Source organism: Typopeltis vanoorti, chromosome 10, assembly GCF_054136105.1.
Source record: "Typopeltis vanoorti isolate ZY-2024b chromosome 10, IOZ_Tvanoo_1.0, whole genome shotgun sequence".
In the NCBI taxonomy this organism is placed as follows: Eukaryota; Metazoa; Arthropoda; class Arachnida; order Uropygi; family Thelyphonidae; genus Typopeltis; species Typopeltis vanoorti.
The window spans coordinates 128,427,743-128,445,105 of NC_143558.1; the positions used below are offsets into that span (position 1 = coordinate 128,427,743).

The 17,363-nt window shown below is 35.3% G+C and overlaps 2 protein-coding genes across 5 annotated transcripts in view; one reads left to right on the forward strand and one right to left on the reverse strand.

Annotated features, from left to right (window-relative positions):
• Positions 1-17,363, reverse strand: part of LOC150102783 (tubby-related protein 3-like) — a 514,140-nt gene that overhangs the window by 76,789 nt on the left and 419,988 nt on the right. The window lies entirely within an intron of this gene.
• The window catches only part of LOC150102784 (protein king tubby 1-like), a 393,182-nt gene continuing 390,187 nt past the window's right edge, over positions 14,369-17,363 (forward strand). The window contains exon 1 of one of the 2 annotated variants that reach the window (XM_090398898.1): positions 14,369-14,392. The gene's annotated coding sequence lies outside the window, so the exon portion shown is untranslated. The remainder of the gene's footprint in view (positions 14,393-17,363) is intronic. The other variant, XM_090398894.1, reaches the window with a different exon arrangement.

The following is a 17,363-nucleotide window of genomic DNA, read 5'->3' on the forward strand; positions in this document are numbered from 1 at the left end:
CAATCAATCTTCACTTGCTATGAGCGAATATCTCAGAAAAGATTCGTATCTTAAAGTTGTTAAACAACTTGAGATTGAGCATCCTGTTTGTCGCCATATTTAGTCAATTTAAAATGAAAATTTATTTATCAGACGGGAAGTGTAAAACAAGTTAATATCTTCAGCTAAGTAAAATCCTTACAAATTAAGCAAATTCGACTGATTCCCAATGTAAACACGAAAATCCAACATCAGCAGGTAGCGATTTGAGTACACATCGCTCGACAATACAAATAAGTCTTCGGTGGTGAGTTTGCTGCTCAAGTGAGCACTTCGCTTCCACTTTACAGAATTAGCAGTGTAGTTACTTAATTAAAAATATAAGATGTTATTTTCTGTGATGATATTAGAATATACTGCATAAAAAAAGTTAATGATGCCTGAGGGGGAATGGATGATCACGAATAATTAAAAACTAGAATGAAAAAAATACTTCAAATGCATTTACAGTATCCCGGTCATGATCACATACAACTACTTTCACCTTCGAGACATTGAGCGATGACGTCATGGCGTTTTAGTTCAATCAATAATTCCAGAAAACTCTGAAGCTCTTACTTGACTGATAAAGAAATTCACGAATTTCTGTATGATCGGAAGATTTTTAAGAGCACGTAAATTACCTTTAAAATATCTTTCGGAAAAATAAAAATCAGTACGTCCTAATTTGTATTTTACAGAAAAATCGTGTTAGCGAAAAACCAGTCAACATGGAACCAAAAGTTCTTTGGTACTTACAGAAAATAGCCTTTAAGAAGGAGTTGATTTTTCTGGACATTAAGGTCATCTTTATGCAATTGTTTCCCGTATATCGCTCACTAAAATGATGGGAAACAACTGATATTTATTCTTATGAAATAGTATCAAAGATAAAGACGGATTACCTCATTCCAACCCGTTTCGCGACTCTTCTGTATTAAGTTGTATTAAATATCCGAGCGGAATGTTTGAAATTGAGCCATGGAAACCTAGAAGATTAATTAAATTCATTCTTCCAACAAAATTGCTGTTTTTCTAAATCACAATTATTAAAATTTTAGTTGAATATTTCAAGTTGCTTGTATAATTAGCGAAACATCTGCACATGAGCAACGCATAATGTATCACTGTCGCTCCACTAATTGAGTTAATTGCTCGTTGCATTGGCTAACAATAGGATTGAAACTAATTAATGTTAATACGTTGCCATGGTATATGGAATCATTTAAATGCGAGTCACGTCTGGAATTAAAGCCATACCTGCTGGAAGGCCGAGACCACTGCTGGCTATCGTCTGGAGTTTCCATTGGACCATAAGGTATCCTTTTAAGTCGCTAAATCCGCGGCATTTCACTTAAAATCGCCACAATTATTACTCTGTGGGGAACGCACACGACCAACTTGCCGTCTACCTGTACCACACATACACACGGTTGACCCACATGGGCACGTAGTGGTGACGTGGTAGCACGCCACGTGCGTATAGAACACCACCTGGCGTAACCATGACAACCATTGTGTGTGTGTGTGTGCGTGTGTAAGAGACAGTAAATAGAGCTTAGTCCTCTAGTATCAACTGCTCTCGTTCGTATGAGGGCAATCAGAAAGGCAATTAATTAGAATTATTAAAACTGAAATCGAAACTGCCGACACTGTAACGGGTAAAACTCGGCATTGAACTCCACTAGGTCACGTTGACCTCTCTCTACATATTAAGAACTATAAGAAATCATCATTCACTGTATAAACTGCGTGTATATAAACATAATCTTATATACCATAATCTTAGTAAGTAGTCGAATGGTTATCTTACACTAATATCGAACTCCAGTTGTCTTTTTTTCATTGTTAGTGTTTGTGTTCGCGCGTGCGCAAACACCACTTCTAGGATAAAAGACCATGCTAACAGGAATGGCAGGTGTCGAGCAGTATTCTGCGAAGTCAGGAAGGCAGACCCACTCGAACTTCTCACGAAGTTTTTCAAGAAGTGAGTGGCAGCTGGTTCTGGAAGCCAAATAGAACGCCGACTGCTCGTGATACGGACGAAAGGGCATGAAACTTTCGATAGGTATGAGAATCTCCGAGGTTTCAAATGTTCTTTTAAATGAATTTTAGAAATAGAGCATGATACTTGGGAGAGTAACTTAGATTATATAACGAACAGAATCGAATTATACTTGAAATCCATACCAACTGGCTTGCACCTAACTCATACATTACGTTACGAAAAATGGGAAAACTTCCAGATATGGACATTGACAGAATACAGCTGTTTGTTTATATTGTTGCTAAGCAACTGATTTCGATCTTTTAGAGTTACGTATCCTCTCACTGATATTGAACTTAATGGGAAATGATGCTCTGAAGGATTTGTAGATTTTCAGTTAATTATTAGACGAAGTGGTAGTTAGAGTGATTAAATAAATTGCAGTTCGTGTTCATCTTATGGACGCAACAGTTAAAGACGAGGTTTTCATAGTACTGAATAGGCCATCGTGTAATCCAGCGCTTGCTGAGACTATCGGCGTTATCCCTCTCATGCCGTTCTACTCGCGTGCACTACTTACTCTCTAACCTTTATGAAATCCTGATCTTCGCATTGGTATATATAATTAACATAAAGCTACAAAGAGTACAATTATTACGTCATACAGTTTACCTCTGCAGATATTTTAATTATTGAGAACGCATCATTGTCGACTATTCGTTAAGTTTATAATTTCATTGAATATATATGAAAACGAAGTGCATACAGAGATTAAAGATGACACGCCAATGTCGAATGTATGTTAAATATATCCTTTCATTAAATAACATCACGTGATCATGGAAAGATAATGACAACAAAAATATTGATGTTTGTCATTGTTAGATAATTATAATGATATAAACGCTTCATTAGTTGACGTCAGCTGATTGTTCAGGATTTTTAAATTGTTTGTTGAATTACTCCAAAATCCTTTTTAATAAATCAAGTAATGATTGATAGGAACCATCCCAAAAATAGGAATAACAAAAGAAAAGATATTCTTGTAACTGGCTTACCTCATAAGTTAGAATGTGGGTTGTCACACTTTCGGAAACTGTGCCAATAAGAGCATCTACGAATTAAATGAACGTAAAAATATTTATGCGTAAAAACCTAAACTTATATTTAATGAGTATGTTTTCGTTTTATGTTACATTATGAATGAATCACTTCATTAAACAGGCTTTTAAGGCGAAAGCGTGGATGATATTTTTGGAACACCACACACGATTGGTTCTCGAGAAAAATATTAGTTTGGATTTTTGTAATATACTTTCGAAACCTACACCGATCAAGAGAAAGAGCACGTACCGAGAAGGAATGCAAACATTCTAATATAACGCTGGTAGTATCTTTTACTCTACATTAATAAAAAATAAACAATTTGTATATCAATAATTCTCCTGATCCAGATGTATGTACCCAACTGTGCTCCAGAATTAAGTCATTTTCTATTGCTTCTTCAAGCCTATCACACTCGTAAGAAACTTGTACCCATATCACTATTATGTTACAGGTTTTGCGACTTCTTCTCTGTGGTTGATAATTTTTTTATAAAAATGATAACGAAACAATTGGTTAAAATAGAGAAGCTCGCAGGCAGTTGATTCTAGAGAGCCAATGAAAAGAGAGTATTTTTGCAACAATGAAAATGGATGTTACAGTCATTAAGAGAAACATAAGTTTTAATAAATGTGAATACAGTTGAAATCTACATGATTGCGCGTTAATGTATTACGATAATTTATATAAATATTAATAACATCTAATATTTTAATCCGCAATCATGTAGATTTCAACTGTATTCACATTTATTAGCACTTATGTTTCTCTTAATGACAGTAACATCCATTTTCATTGTTGCAAAAATACTCTATTGTTGATAAAAATATTCTATCATGCTTTGGGAGTATCGACTATTTCGTATGCAAACAAACCACATCATGTACGTCTGCAAGAGCTTATCGAGTGAACGAAAAAAGTACTTGGAAAGAAGTCAAACCTATCGAAGCTCGTTTCACGAAATCCTGTAATACGCCGAACCGCTTCTTACAATTTAATCTTGTCAATGGAGCGATGAGTTGTCAAGCGATAGAGAAAACACATAAAGAGGATGTCGGTTGAGCCGTCTTTGACGCAATGATGAGCCCTTAATAGTTCGAGTCCGTCCTACAAACGTGAGTCAACAATTCACCAATTGTTTTAAGCTAAACGAAGTCCTAGAAAGAGACTTTTTCCATCTAAGAAAATCGCCTGTCTGATGCTTTTCTGATAACATTAAGCATCCACTCGGCTCACCACTCCAAATCCGTGAGGATGGAACGAAAACGATTTTCGGAGAGTGAAAAATCTTCACGTAAAATCCTGCATTCTTATAAATGCTTCCAAGCGAGCTAAAAGGCGATAAAAAGTCTTAAATAATCCTCTTTGTGCTTTTCTTTAGAGACAGGACTCGTGTTTTGTTTCATCCTTACAAAAAATGTGATGATTTTTATTATTAAAATTTTCTCATTAAAAAAAAAAATCCTCTTCTTTCTTTTCTTCCAGTTTTACGCTTACGCGTAGACCCACTCTGCCATACAAGCTTTCGAAACCAGAATAGGATGGTTAATCCTTATTCCCGTAATCTTCTATGTCCGTAAATTGCGTGTGTTCTTATGGCCGATTGTCCTGTTTGGCGGTATATGCCACCATCTTGTAAATCCTTCAGTTCGAAGTACTGAATTACATCCTACATATACCGATATGGAATGTCCTATTTACATCATATAGTTGTAATGTTTGATGCTTTTGGTTCGAGCCTTCCATAAGCCTTTTCAGTAAATAATTTATTTAATGAAACATTTATTTTTAGAAAGAGTATTTTGACTCAATGTATAATATTTAGATATATAACTAAAATATTTGAGTCAGAGAATATATAGTCAGAGAATCTGCAAGATTCTCTGACTAAATTGAATAGCTGTTGTAATAGATATGGTATGAAGGTCAGCAATAAAAAGACAAAGATAACGAAAATAGGCAGAATCATTGAAAATGTCAACTGTGTTGTGAATGGAGAACCTGTGGAACAAGTAAAACATTTCAGCTACTTAGGCACGATTTTTACTGAAGATGGTTAATTAAATATAGAAATAGACAACAGAATCAACAAATCTGGTATGGTGGGAAGTCAATTGAATAAATTCATGTGGAATAAGAGAGAAATTAGTCGGAACACTAAATTAGCTGTATACAAGACAGTGTTCAAACCAGTTTTAACTTATGGATCTGAGAGCTGGGTCAGAAGTAAAACACTTGACCAAAGACTAGAGACCGCAGATATGAGAGTCCTGAGAAAGATTAGGGGCACTAACAGATAAGGCATGAATGGCAATATCATATTAAAAATGAGGATATTAGAAAAGAATTTGACATTGTCAGCATCCAGGAATGCGTTAGCAGAGCTAATCTCAGGTGGTATGGTCACTTAGACAGAATGGGCAAAGAAAGATTAGCAAAACAAGTGTTCTCTGCCAGGTTGGCAGCAAAACGACCCAGAGGAAGACCAAGATATAGGTGGATTGATACGGTACAAAGTGCCTTAGACGATAGAAATATAACATCTGATAATGTTGGAGTCTTGACAAGTAACAAACTGATTTGGAGGAAAATTGTAGATAGGAAGTTAGTAATGATGTAAATTTTTCATGTAGTACTATCATATCCTGTACACCCCTTGAGGGTACATGGCAGGAATTTGATGATAATGATGAAATATTTAAAGGTATATTTGATTTTTGTCCAATTTTAACAGCATATTTCAATTAACCATGTTTAATTATGTTGGGAGTTTTTCCCCACTTGGTTAGACTATAATAAATTTAGTTTAATCCTTTATCTAAGTGTAAGCAAACAAACTTTGTGCCTGAAGTATCTTCAGGACTGAGGCTCCCACTGACGAGACCTCAATAAAGGTCGAAACCGATCTGGGTAGTGACTCTTCCCTTAATGCATAGTATTATACATGTCTGCAAGGAGATGTGCTTTGCATTATGGGAGATACTGAGTGATGAGAGCTTGGTCCACCTTTACCACGAGTTGCCTCAGTCCTGAAGATACTTCAGGTGCAAACGTTGTTTGCTTACACTTGGATAAAGGATTAAACTAAATTTATCATGATTAATTATTTTTAATACCATAATTTAAGTTGAAAACATAATTTAAATACGCTGTGGCTATATTGTCCCTTTTTTTTGCCATTTATGATCTGAAGGAATTTTATAAGGAATTTTCAGCCAAACGTCAGTTTGGCGATCTGTTACTACAGAGGTAGCCATGTTTTTATTACGTCAACTAACAAACAATAACCCTGGTTAGTTGACTTATTTGCTTCTGTCGTAATAACCGAAAAAAAGAAAACAACCCAATTCAGTCTGTTTTTAATACAGTTCAGTAACAATTATACTTTTTTTTTAATATAGAAAACTCATCCACGGAAGTAATAGATTCCCATTGTAGAAGAATAAATGCTCCTGTAGAATGTATACTGTCTTCCTCGTGTGGCTGATTTCAGTGCACCTGATTTCAATTCTAGTCTTCAAGCTCAGATTCTCTGATCATGTAAAGAGGTATGTTCAGTTGCATATTCAGCAGCAGCCAGCTTCCCTTGTTCTTATATTAAACATTATCTGAATAAATTACAACGGATTTGGTGTACATAAAGACTGATTCGTTTTTAAAGTGATTTTTTCCCCACCTACAATTTAGATGAGGTCTTCGTCCTATTTTAATACATCAAAATGGTCAAAAAATTTTAAAATCGTAACTCATTTAAGTGATTTTTTGTTGTTGTTTACTGCTAAATGAGATCGAGTTTTATGTTTTTGCTTCAAAACCGAGTTTCTTTGGGATTTGCTCCGTGTTATGGAGATTAAAAAAAATAAGTCTGCTGATCTGTTTAAAAATATTTAAAGATATTATAATGCCTTTAAATAATTTAACATTAAATGTATACTCTTGTTAATATTACAGGTAAGCGTGTTGAGTTTCTTTCTTACTTTTTTTTTGCAGTTGCAGTTTAATTTTCGTGCATATCGCTTTTAATAACTTACCTAGATAAAAACCATGCTTTTTCACTTTTATTCTAAGAAATAATTATTCTCTGAAAGAAACTTTAATTTCTCCACGATTTCTCTTGCTGTTGGAAAGCCGCCAACAGCAAGAGAGAATGTTAAAAAAATAAAATAAAAATAAATAAAAAGACACGTACTGCCATCTGGTAGACAGAAGAAATACTACCACTCTGAAAGAAAGAATTATCACCATCTACATGCTTGTTGATGGCACATACGTTAATGTGAAACCCAGTTGGAAAATGTGAAGATTATTTCATTGATTTGCATCACTGAAACTACATCGATATAAGAATTTAGCCTGTAGTCCACTAGGGTGCAGTATTATCGTAGTTAAAATGAAATTTGATTCTTCCACTCCGTTATAAGAAAGTGCAGTTTGGATTGTTGAATGCAAACTGAGTAAAATACAGTAAACGAGTGGGAAATTATTTCATTCATTGTTGAATATCTTCTGCATCCAACAATGAAAACAGTCGGTTTATTTTTCATTGAAAAAAAATTTACATGAAGTGTTTTGTACTTCTTTAACAACACTTTAATAAGAATAAAAAGTCCGTTCCCATTTTGTAGCGGTTTTTGAGAGTTGGCACAGCGTAACTTGTTGCAATGAGGAGATCAGCGGCACTTCGCACATAAGTTTTTGCTCCGACACCCCCAATTCGGCTGCAATGACCGTTCTACGGTTGGATTTATTAAACTTTAAGTGTTGTAGAACTCTCATCACTTCCGATCTCTCCAGAGACTTCTCCCTCTAACACCCCCCCCCCTCCCGTGTTTTCGCATCAAAACGGCACGAGCGTAGGACTGCCACTGTTGTTATAAAGGCCTTCCGCTCGTCTCCAAAGAGACGTGCGGTCTTCCCTTCTCACGCTGATCTAATGAGCTGAGGGAAGACGGAAAACCACATCGGCAAGTAAAGTGTTGAGCACGTGACGATTGACGTTCCCTGGTTCCAGCGGTATTAAATCTCCTCGTGTGCAGGCTACGAATAACGAAGGTATGTTTACGATTTCAGAGAAGAGTTTTTGAAAATAAGAAATTTTATCCAAGCTGAAATTCTTAGGGTGTGCAGGAATTTCACGAGGTTTGATGAACTTCACAGTCAGAAGGGAGACTGCGAATATACGATGCGCCTTCATCATCCCAGTTTTGTGTTGTTTATCTGTCGAATTTCAGGGTATTCCGTATTTATGATTCTTCAAATGGAGAACAAGCAAACCTCGCTGTAATAACCACGATTAGAATATCTAATCCCTTTCATTTCCAACTCGAACATAGTCTCTTTCTTTTCTCATTGCAATTTAATTGGAATAAACACATCACTGCTATCCTCATCCTTTGGTAACAATTAAAAATCCCAAGGATTTTCAATTGTTACCAAAGGCTACATCAGGAACTGTTGCTGTTATGCTTAACCTACTGGCTCAATAGATGGCGCCTCCAATCTCCGATAAATAACCCGTGGGTTCGAATTCTGTTTTAGCGTGGATGTTTGTGACTGTCTTTGTGTGGAAGATGGTTTATTTATCTTTTGCTGTGAAACCATCGCCTTGTTCTTCCTAGGACCCTGAAGTAGCTTGTAAAAGTTCCGTGTTTTAGTTTATACAAGTGGATCTTCGTTTATCTAATCCTTCGCTGTTGATTTTGAATAGGCTTCAACCATTCCTTGGATGCAAATGTCATAAAAGATGCACTTCAAATATGCCACAGTACATGTAATAAAAAAATAAAAATCAGCTTATGGCTTTTATTCCCTTATAGGGAGTAGGCTAGGCCTTTATACCCTATCTAGCTTTTGGAGACTGAGTGAGAAGTTCAATCTCCACCGGTAGCCAATCAGATAACCCTTGTCTATCAGTAATTATAGGCGGCTACTGATGAAGAGACGACCAAACAAGTGCTACCATCTCTTGGTATCTAACCTTAACAGGATATGTTACTGTCTGAAATAATGTGGGTACTATGGTCGATTTTCTTAAGCTTACGGGATGAAAAACCCGAGTTTAAGGGAGAAAAAACCTGCTTGCCCGTGCTAGAGATCGACCAACTCGGGAACCGGTCGAAGAAAGGCTCCAGGCGGAGTCGAACTTATAAATCTATCTTCGTGCGGCCAAGCGCAGAAGATGCAAGCGCCACTTCCACTGAGCTACACAGGCCTGGTATTTCTATAATACCGAATTATAGAACGAAATCTTAGAACATAATCTTAGTTAACGTCCGGAAGAAAACAATTAGCTTAAGGTGACCCCTTTTAACAGCCTTAATATCTTGTGTGAACACCGATCGCCCATGAGGGAGGGGGCGAAGTAATCTGCGTATCACATAAACGTTGCTTCGACTACGTGCCATGTCTACGCATATAAAACCGAGAAATATTGACAATTACCTTTTTTTTTTCCTTCTGCATATTGCATCGAATGAACGATAGTAATGAGAATATCGATATAAGTTGAATTAATAAATGCTGCATACTCGGGACACTTTTAGCTCAGTACTGAGTTCGTCGATTTATTTGCGGCAGTCGCTCAGAATCACAACGCACAATTAGGTTTGGGTATCGAAAACAACCATTCAAACGAAGTAAGGGAGTTAAGTGGAGGTCGAGCTGGTAGTACGGACCTACTGGTCTTTGACAGCCCCATCGATTAAGGAATTGTAGGTCATCAAAATGTACACACTTTTCCTTAAGCAAAGTATGGATATCTTCACGTGCACTTATAAGCACCGTTGTACATCGTCACTCTACAATTGTTCGTGCGATTTGAATGCTGCCTCACTCCAGACTATCTTCTTAATGCTCTTCCTAAGGTTTATGATCCGACCGCAGCAGTTCGCTCGCTCAAAGACCGATCCAATTAATTTATTTTCATTACGGAGCTCCAACTCCTAAATGAACTCGTATAATTAACTTTACACCTAATTAGCATAATTAGCTACCCCATTAAAATGTCATTAAGGCTTTTAGCTTCATTCCAGTGGCTTACCTGATGTTGAAAATTCCTTTTCTTAAAGGACGACTAATGGATCTTCTCGTACGTCAATTTAGTGTTGCATGCTGTGAGCACGAAGTAACACCTCGCGCACTGAATCAGCTCCCCTTTTCCTGCCCAGTTAAGTAAACAAACGTCTTTCAAATGGTTTCTGTTAGTAGCAACGCCGAAATGTTGTAAACGGATGTCTTTAGATGTTAAATACCAATTGTAAGATTAATTCACCGTTAGGCGTAGTATTTAATTGCATTTCATACAGAGAATAGTGAGACATGCGCAGTAGCGTTACTTGTGTGATCTGCAGTACAGAACATTGTTGCGTAATCTCGATGAATGAAAAATTGTGACTGTAAAATTTGATGGACGACAGCCTGAACGTAGGCCAAATTCTCGCAAGTGAAACATTTTACGGTGTCCTCTGAACTAAAACATAATTCTCCTTAAGAAGAAAAAAATAAGTTGGATTCAAGTATGAATCCAACTTATGCTTAGAACTGAAGTTAGCATCTACCACTAAACTACTAGCCTATTTCGTTCTTGGAGTCGTAACGGCGTAGATTCAAGCAAAAGCCGCCGTTTTTAGAATTTAAAACCATTCAGATTATTTTTATATTCTTATGTAGTTTCTGTAGCATGAACGTTACGTTGAGAAACTATTTCTTCCTTTTTTTTTTTTTTTCAAACCAGACTTTGTATTTTTGTTTGATTACTATCCATATATAAATGATTGGAAAGGCAATAAAAAATTTACTATTTATGATTCAGTTAACATTTTACTGCTAGTTTTATTTTACGGTAGTTTTAGGTTATTTTTATCCAGTAATTTAGGTTTAAAAATCTTTTGCTCTATTTAAGGTATTGTTTACTTAACTATGGTTATAACAATAATCATTGTCTGATTTCTTTTTTGCCTAAATGTTATTTTAACAGGAATTTTATTGCTATTTTCAATGATGGCATCTTTTCGCTTGACGTCACTTCCGGCTTCACCCTTGTATCATGGGTCGCATTCAACTTAGTACAGAAGCAAAGAAATAAACTACGTCATCAAGAACTGCATTTTTCGACCATGCTGCGCTAAGTCAAAGTACCACACGTTGTAAAGAACCATAAACAAACTGCTCGATGGAAATATTTTTGCATCAGCCTGTTGCCAGATCATCGCCCATTAAATTCCATCAATGGAAACTCTCATAGCTTAATTACATCGAATACATAAAACATCCTCTGAAACTTACTGAGCATGCTTTTTGAGTCAGGAATATATTGGTGAATTATTTACGTCACTGAGTTCTTGCAATGTCGGTTGGTGTCTGGCAGCTTCATTCATTCCTATATATAAGGCCGTTTATTATTCATCTAAATATTACTACAACAATACAATAAGATTTTTTTAACGTAGCATTTCTTGGTATCCGTATTTGGAATATTATTTTCAATGAAATATCACCTTTTTTCCTTGCACAATAACGCCCAACATTTTCGCCAGATTCCCATTTATTTTCCACTCAGTAGCAGATGGGATTTGACTTGTTTTTTCGTACGCAAGACAGCGAGAAAAAGATGGGCGAAGGTTAGATTCATTCACACTTTTCATGTCAGATATTTGTCTCTTTCTTCTTGCCATTCTTTTCGGAGAACGAAAAACAAATTACAGTACACAAAAGTAAAAAGATCGCATCTGGAAAATATCTCAAAAATAAAATGCACACTCCCGTTTTAACAAAGGAATGTCTTATTTCTTTTCTTCTAAATCCATTTCTTCTATCATTGTATTCTTCGTGTATTAGGTTACAATTTTACGAGTATATGCGACAGACCACCAATGAATACGTGAAAGCGAAATAAACATAGCAACCATATCACGTGCAGGTCTTGAGATGCGCGTGTCGGACACGTAATAGATGATGCATGTGTTTCTGCTGGGTGATACTTCTCTAATTACCTGTCACGTGTAGATAATATAATTCTCATCAACCTGTCTTCTGCCAGATATTGCTTGCTTCATAAGAGAAGTTTGACGTCACATAACGTTGTAATTGCGCATGTCAACTTGTGGCTTGATCGGCTGATATTAAATCCAGAAGAAAATGGATGCCACAGGTCGGATATCAGGGATAATATGTACAGCGGTTGCTCTAAAGAGAATACTTAATATTTTACTCATCTTAGGAGAGAATAATTGCCAGTTTTAAATACTTGAGAGAATGTAACTCTTTGCATTAAGAAAAATTACTTCAAAAATGTTTTCTTTCGCGTGTTTTTGTTTCTAAAATTAACGTAAACATTTATTCTGGGTTTTAATATCTTCGCCGAACCCATAAGAAAAGTGACGTCAAAGCAGAAGTTAGTAGGTCTGTTTTTCTTTCGTATTTGATTAGAACTGTTTTAGTCCGCTCGTTCTTGATCCACTAATTGGATAAAAATGAAAATTGATGTTAGAAGTCCTGCTTCTTTGAAACGCCAGTTTCCTTCACGCTTCGCTGAATAGACTACGAGTGGTAAGGCTTGATTAAGTTACAAACTCTTCCACCAAGGCTCTCAACCTACTTATGTATCTAATGGATTGTAATGCACGGCTTCTGTTTTACCAGAACTTTTTCTTTGTTAACTCTTAAATTTAAATTTTGCTTTTCAAATAACTGTCATCATCTATAAAACTTTTTTCCTCAAAGCTGATTGTCAGCATCATCTACAAAATCGTCTGGAAAGTTTCTTTTGATAATCGTTTGCATGGCCTGTTTCGTATAAATTTCTTCGTTTTTTCATTTATAGAAATATTTACGTTTAAAACAACAATTTAAATAAGAAATGAATCTCTCTGTAGCCAGCTAAGTGCATCGAAATGATAGTCACAAACACCCCATTAAATAAATGAATAATTCCAATAGCTAGCCTAACAGTTATGAAAACTGATATAACAATGCAGAAGACCCGATTATGCCTGTTGGCATGGAAACGATAAAAGTTTTCGCTTTTCTGTGTTGGATGTATACATATATTGTTGAAATCGTTTGTTTTCAACAATATGCTGAAGTCATATTTATTCTGAGAAATCTCAATACAGAAGACCAGGTTATGCTTGTTGGCATGGAAACGATAAAAAGATTCGCTTTTCTGTGTTGGATGTATATATTGTTGAAATCGTTTGTTTTCAGCAATATGCTGAAGTCACGTGTATTCTTTTGTTTGTTGTAATTTTTTTTCTCGTAAAATGTTTTAAATCACCAGCTGTCTTTCTGGTTGTTGCAAAGATCGTTTTCGGTTAATTATGCTTATCTCCTTGCTTGAGATGGAAAGAAAAGGTGTTATTAAATTGAATGATAGACAGATGATCAAAGAATTGGTTATAGTTAGGAAACGATTATGACTTAAGAAGAAATAATTGCACTGTTTGTCCCAAAACATTTCCATTGGCTTAATTTCAAGATGATAGTTCTAGAACTTGAATATCATAAAGACTTAACTTTTCTGAATTGCGAGAAAAAGGACAAATTCTGTTTGTAATTGAACACAGCAAAAACAGACAGCGAGACGCTGCCATTTAAAAAAGGGGAGAAAATTTAGAAACATGCAAATATCGTAACTTTCGTTGTAATTCCAATTAATAAAAGCCACCTTTTGACAATGTTATTAAATTTTGCTTCTGCTTGGCTACATTTAAACTCGCTGTCGCTACAGTGTTTTCTAATTAGACAACGGTTTTAACTCTCACACTTCGACCACTAGTGAAAACTCGCCACATCCCTTCTAAATGGAACTAATTTATTTTGTTTTGTTTCTTTTGTCTCCTCATGCGCACTTCCTGCAGTTTATCCTTTCGTGGTTCATCTCCCTCTTGCGTTCTATTCACCAGGGAAAGAGGTCGATTTTCTGCTTGGCTTCCATATGCGACAATGCCAGGGAATCATAAACGACACACAGAGCGATTGTTCTTGTATTCTTGATTATTGCAATAGGTTTTGGAAATGCATATTCGAGAATTATCTTTAATAATAAACTATTGCAAGATAATATCTATAATTATTGTTTTTCATTCCTTAAATTTTACAAAATATCTATTGGAGAGATAATGTAATAACAGTAAATATAACTGATGCTGCCATCTATCGGATAATGTGTAAAACAATGTCATAACATTAATTGGTCTCTTCTTTTCTTGACAGATATTCTGAAAGCAAGAAGTCCGTGATGTGCCCAACTGAAATTAGGATTGATTATGAACGAATACTAAAATGGTAAGACATCTTTTACTGGAAGCAGATATTCAGATTTTGCTCATACAGAAATTCCAGAATTGGAGTAGCAGTACAGAGAAGACAGTATGCAAGAAAATGAGAGAGAAAAGAATACAAGGTAACAATGAAAGGTGAATTAACAGTAAAATATCCAACAATGAAAGATGAATTAACAGTAAAATATCCAACAATGAAAGATGAATTAACAGTAAAATATCCAACAATGAAAGATGAATTAGCAGTAAAATATACAACAATGAAATTAATTCTTCGATATAATACAATGAATGAAATAAGGGAGTACCATATATACATTGCAATGTAATATCTTATATTTCAAACCATATCAAGATAACAATGCGAAATTGTACAGTGCAGAACAACAATTCATTTCTGAAGTAGACAATTCAATAATGAAGATGATGATAAAATTTGCAATATCCCAACAATGAACAAAAGAATGAAATTTAAACGACAGAAATAATCGAAATGTTAATCCTAGTTCTGTCTTCCCCGATTCAGTATTATTTCCGAAATATCTCACGAATTTAAAAGTTCCTTGTGGTAGAAATAGTAATTTGGCGATGTCCTTAAATTTTTGCTTAGCGTGCTGTTAAAGGGTCATTTATAATATTTTTAAATATTCCCAAACCAGAGACTGGAAATCGTCCACAAATGTCCTTCAAGGCTTTTCTTCCTCCATAAATCAAGAAAAATATACTTTGCGATAATAGCGATCGTTATCTGGCTTGGTTAAGGCAAGTTTTTCATTTCTTTAGCTGCACGTTCGCGATTTGTATTCCGATAACTTCATTTGGTAAAGTAGTTCGCCTATAATAAGAAGATAGAAGGAAGCCATCGGGAGAATCTTCTATAAAGTGCAACAGTGAGTTTGCTTCATTCTCATCTTGAAGTGTTCTTTGAATGGTTGGATGGTTATGTAATGCAGCAAACAAATGATTATTTAGGCTCTCAGTAAAGGATTTGTGCTCCACATGGCTTTACGATTTCCATTAGAAAATTAAATTCATCCAAGAAGTTACGAATGCGATGCCCACGAGCGCATACTATTTTGTTAGCTGCATCTGTTCAATTCTACTCAATGAATACGAATTCGGGTTATTATTTCTCAATTTGGTAACGCAAGAATAACCTCTAATATTTACGAAATATACCGTCTTTTCAATAATGAAAGATTAGTTGTTTTTCTACAATGTGACGTCACAATATAGCTATCAATTGTTATGACGTATTCAAGTATCTACGGAATCCTTCAAGTGCTGTTTTGCATTTGGAGAATAAATTCTCCACTAATGGATATATTATCCATTGTCGACCACCAATGAACTCATTAATAACTGAAAGAGGCAGCCAAGTTAGGTGAATCCTATTTGTCTTTGTTGCGAGTTGGGGGAAGGGCGTATATTTTTAAAATGCAACTTACTTTACTTTACGAAGAATAATTGAATATGTTATTTTATTAAAGTCATGTTACTCAGAATTTTGTGTTCAGCGTAATGTTACAACCAAAGCCTTAAAAGAGGGCAGGACGACCTTCGTCTGTTTAAAGTCAGTTTATTAAAGATGTGAAGGTCCATTCAGGGGAGATCGTTATATACTTACGAATGAACGAAAATAACTCCTTGTACAGTTTGTAAACGAATTTAAAATGAAATGTAAAAAAAAAATTATAAATATAAAAAAAAATTGGATTCCACCCAATTTTTTCTGTGTGCGATGAAGCTAAATAAGTTACCTCCAATAAAGGCACAATTTATAAGGTGAAATTAATTAAGTATAATCTCAATAAGTGTACTATTAAAAAAGTACGTGACTGAATTTATAATTATTCTTTCTCATCAGAATCCAGTGGCGAGCAGTTATATTTCATAATAATTGATCAGCAGAACTGTTCTGCTGATCAATTATTTGAAAACTGAGTTAGTACATCTGAAGCCCAGGAGTCGGTTTACCTCGCTGTTCTTTTTTTTTCCCTCATAAATCTAAAGCTAGTCGTCAATACTTCTTTCATAAAGATAAATATATGCGTAGAATAGGAGGTAATTCACAGAGATAATACTGCTTCTCACTCACGGAAAGCACTTTTCTGACATGGTTTATGAGAATTTAACAGGCGTTAATAATAAAAAAATAAACTAACCTAGACTAAATTAACCCTTAGAGAGCAAGATCTTAGAATATATGCGTTGTGAAATTTTATAAATGAAGAGGCAGGAAACTACACTTGGAGGCCATAATACCAAACGGAAAAAATTTCACGAGGACCTTCAAAACATTACGTTTGTTTGTGTGCTGTCCCATTTATTCCTCTTTGAATCAATTTAAACAGGAATTTAAATTATCCAAAACAATTATTAAAGCATAAAAAATGCACCTTGGTCGATATGATTTCACCTTCATCCAGCTGAAATAGAGCTATGGATCATGCGCAGTTCCTTACTTAGCGGTGATTCTTGTGATGATGATGTATAATCCCACTCTGGGATTATACATCATCGCTCGTAAGCTCAATCCCACTCTCGAGAGCAAAGGATTAAGCATCGCGGGAGAAGGCTTTAAAACGAAGCCAAACACTTTATTATTTGCAGACCTCGTAAATAACGCTGTGAAAGCGAAGAAAAAAATTAAGTAAAAGTGCAGGAAAACAAGAAATTAAAGCGTCGATGACTGACGATGTTTGTTCTTCGTTTTAGAATCTTGTCAAAACCAGTTTACAAAACTAACTGAAACTTCAAGCGAAGTAAATAAGTGTAGACACATTTTTAAGAAGGAAAATAGTCTTAGAATCCAGGCGTCTGAAAAACAGAAGAGACAAAACATTCATGTTTTGAACCTTCTTAAAGACAACTTTGTTCTTAAGCAGTGGCTGCCCGTACATAAGCACTGCGCCACTGCAATTGTTTCATTTTTTTTTCCCAACGGAAACATGAAAAATTTAAATTTTGTTTAT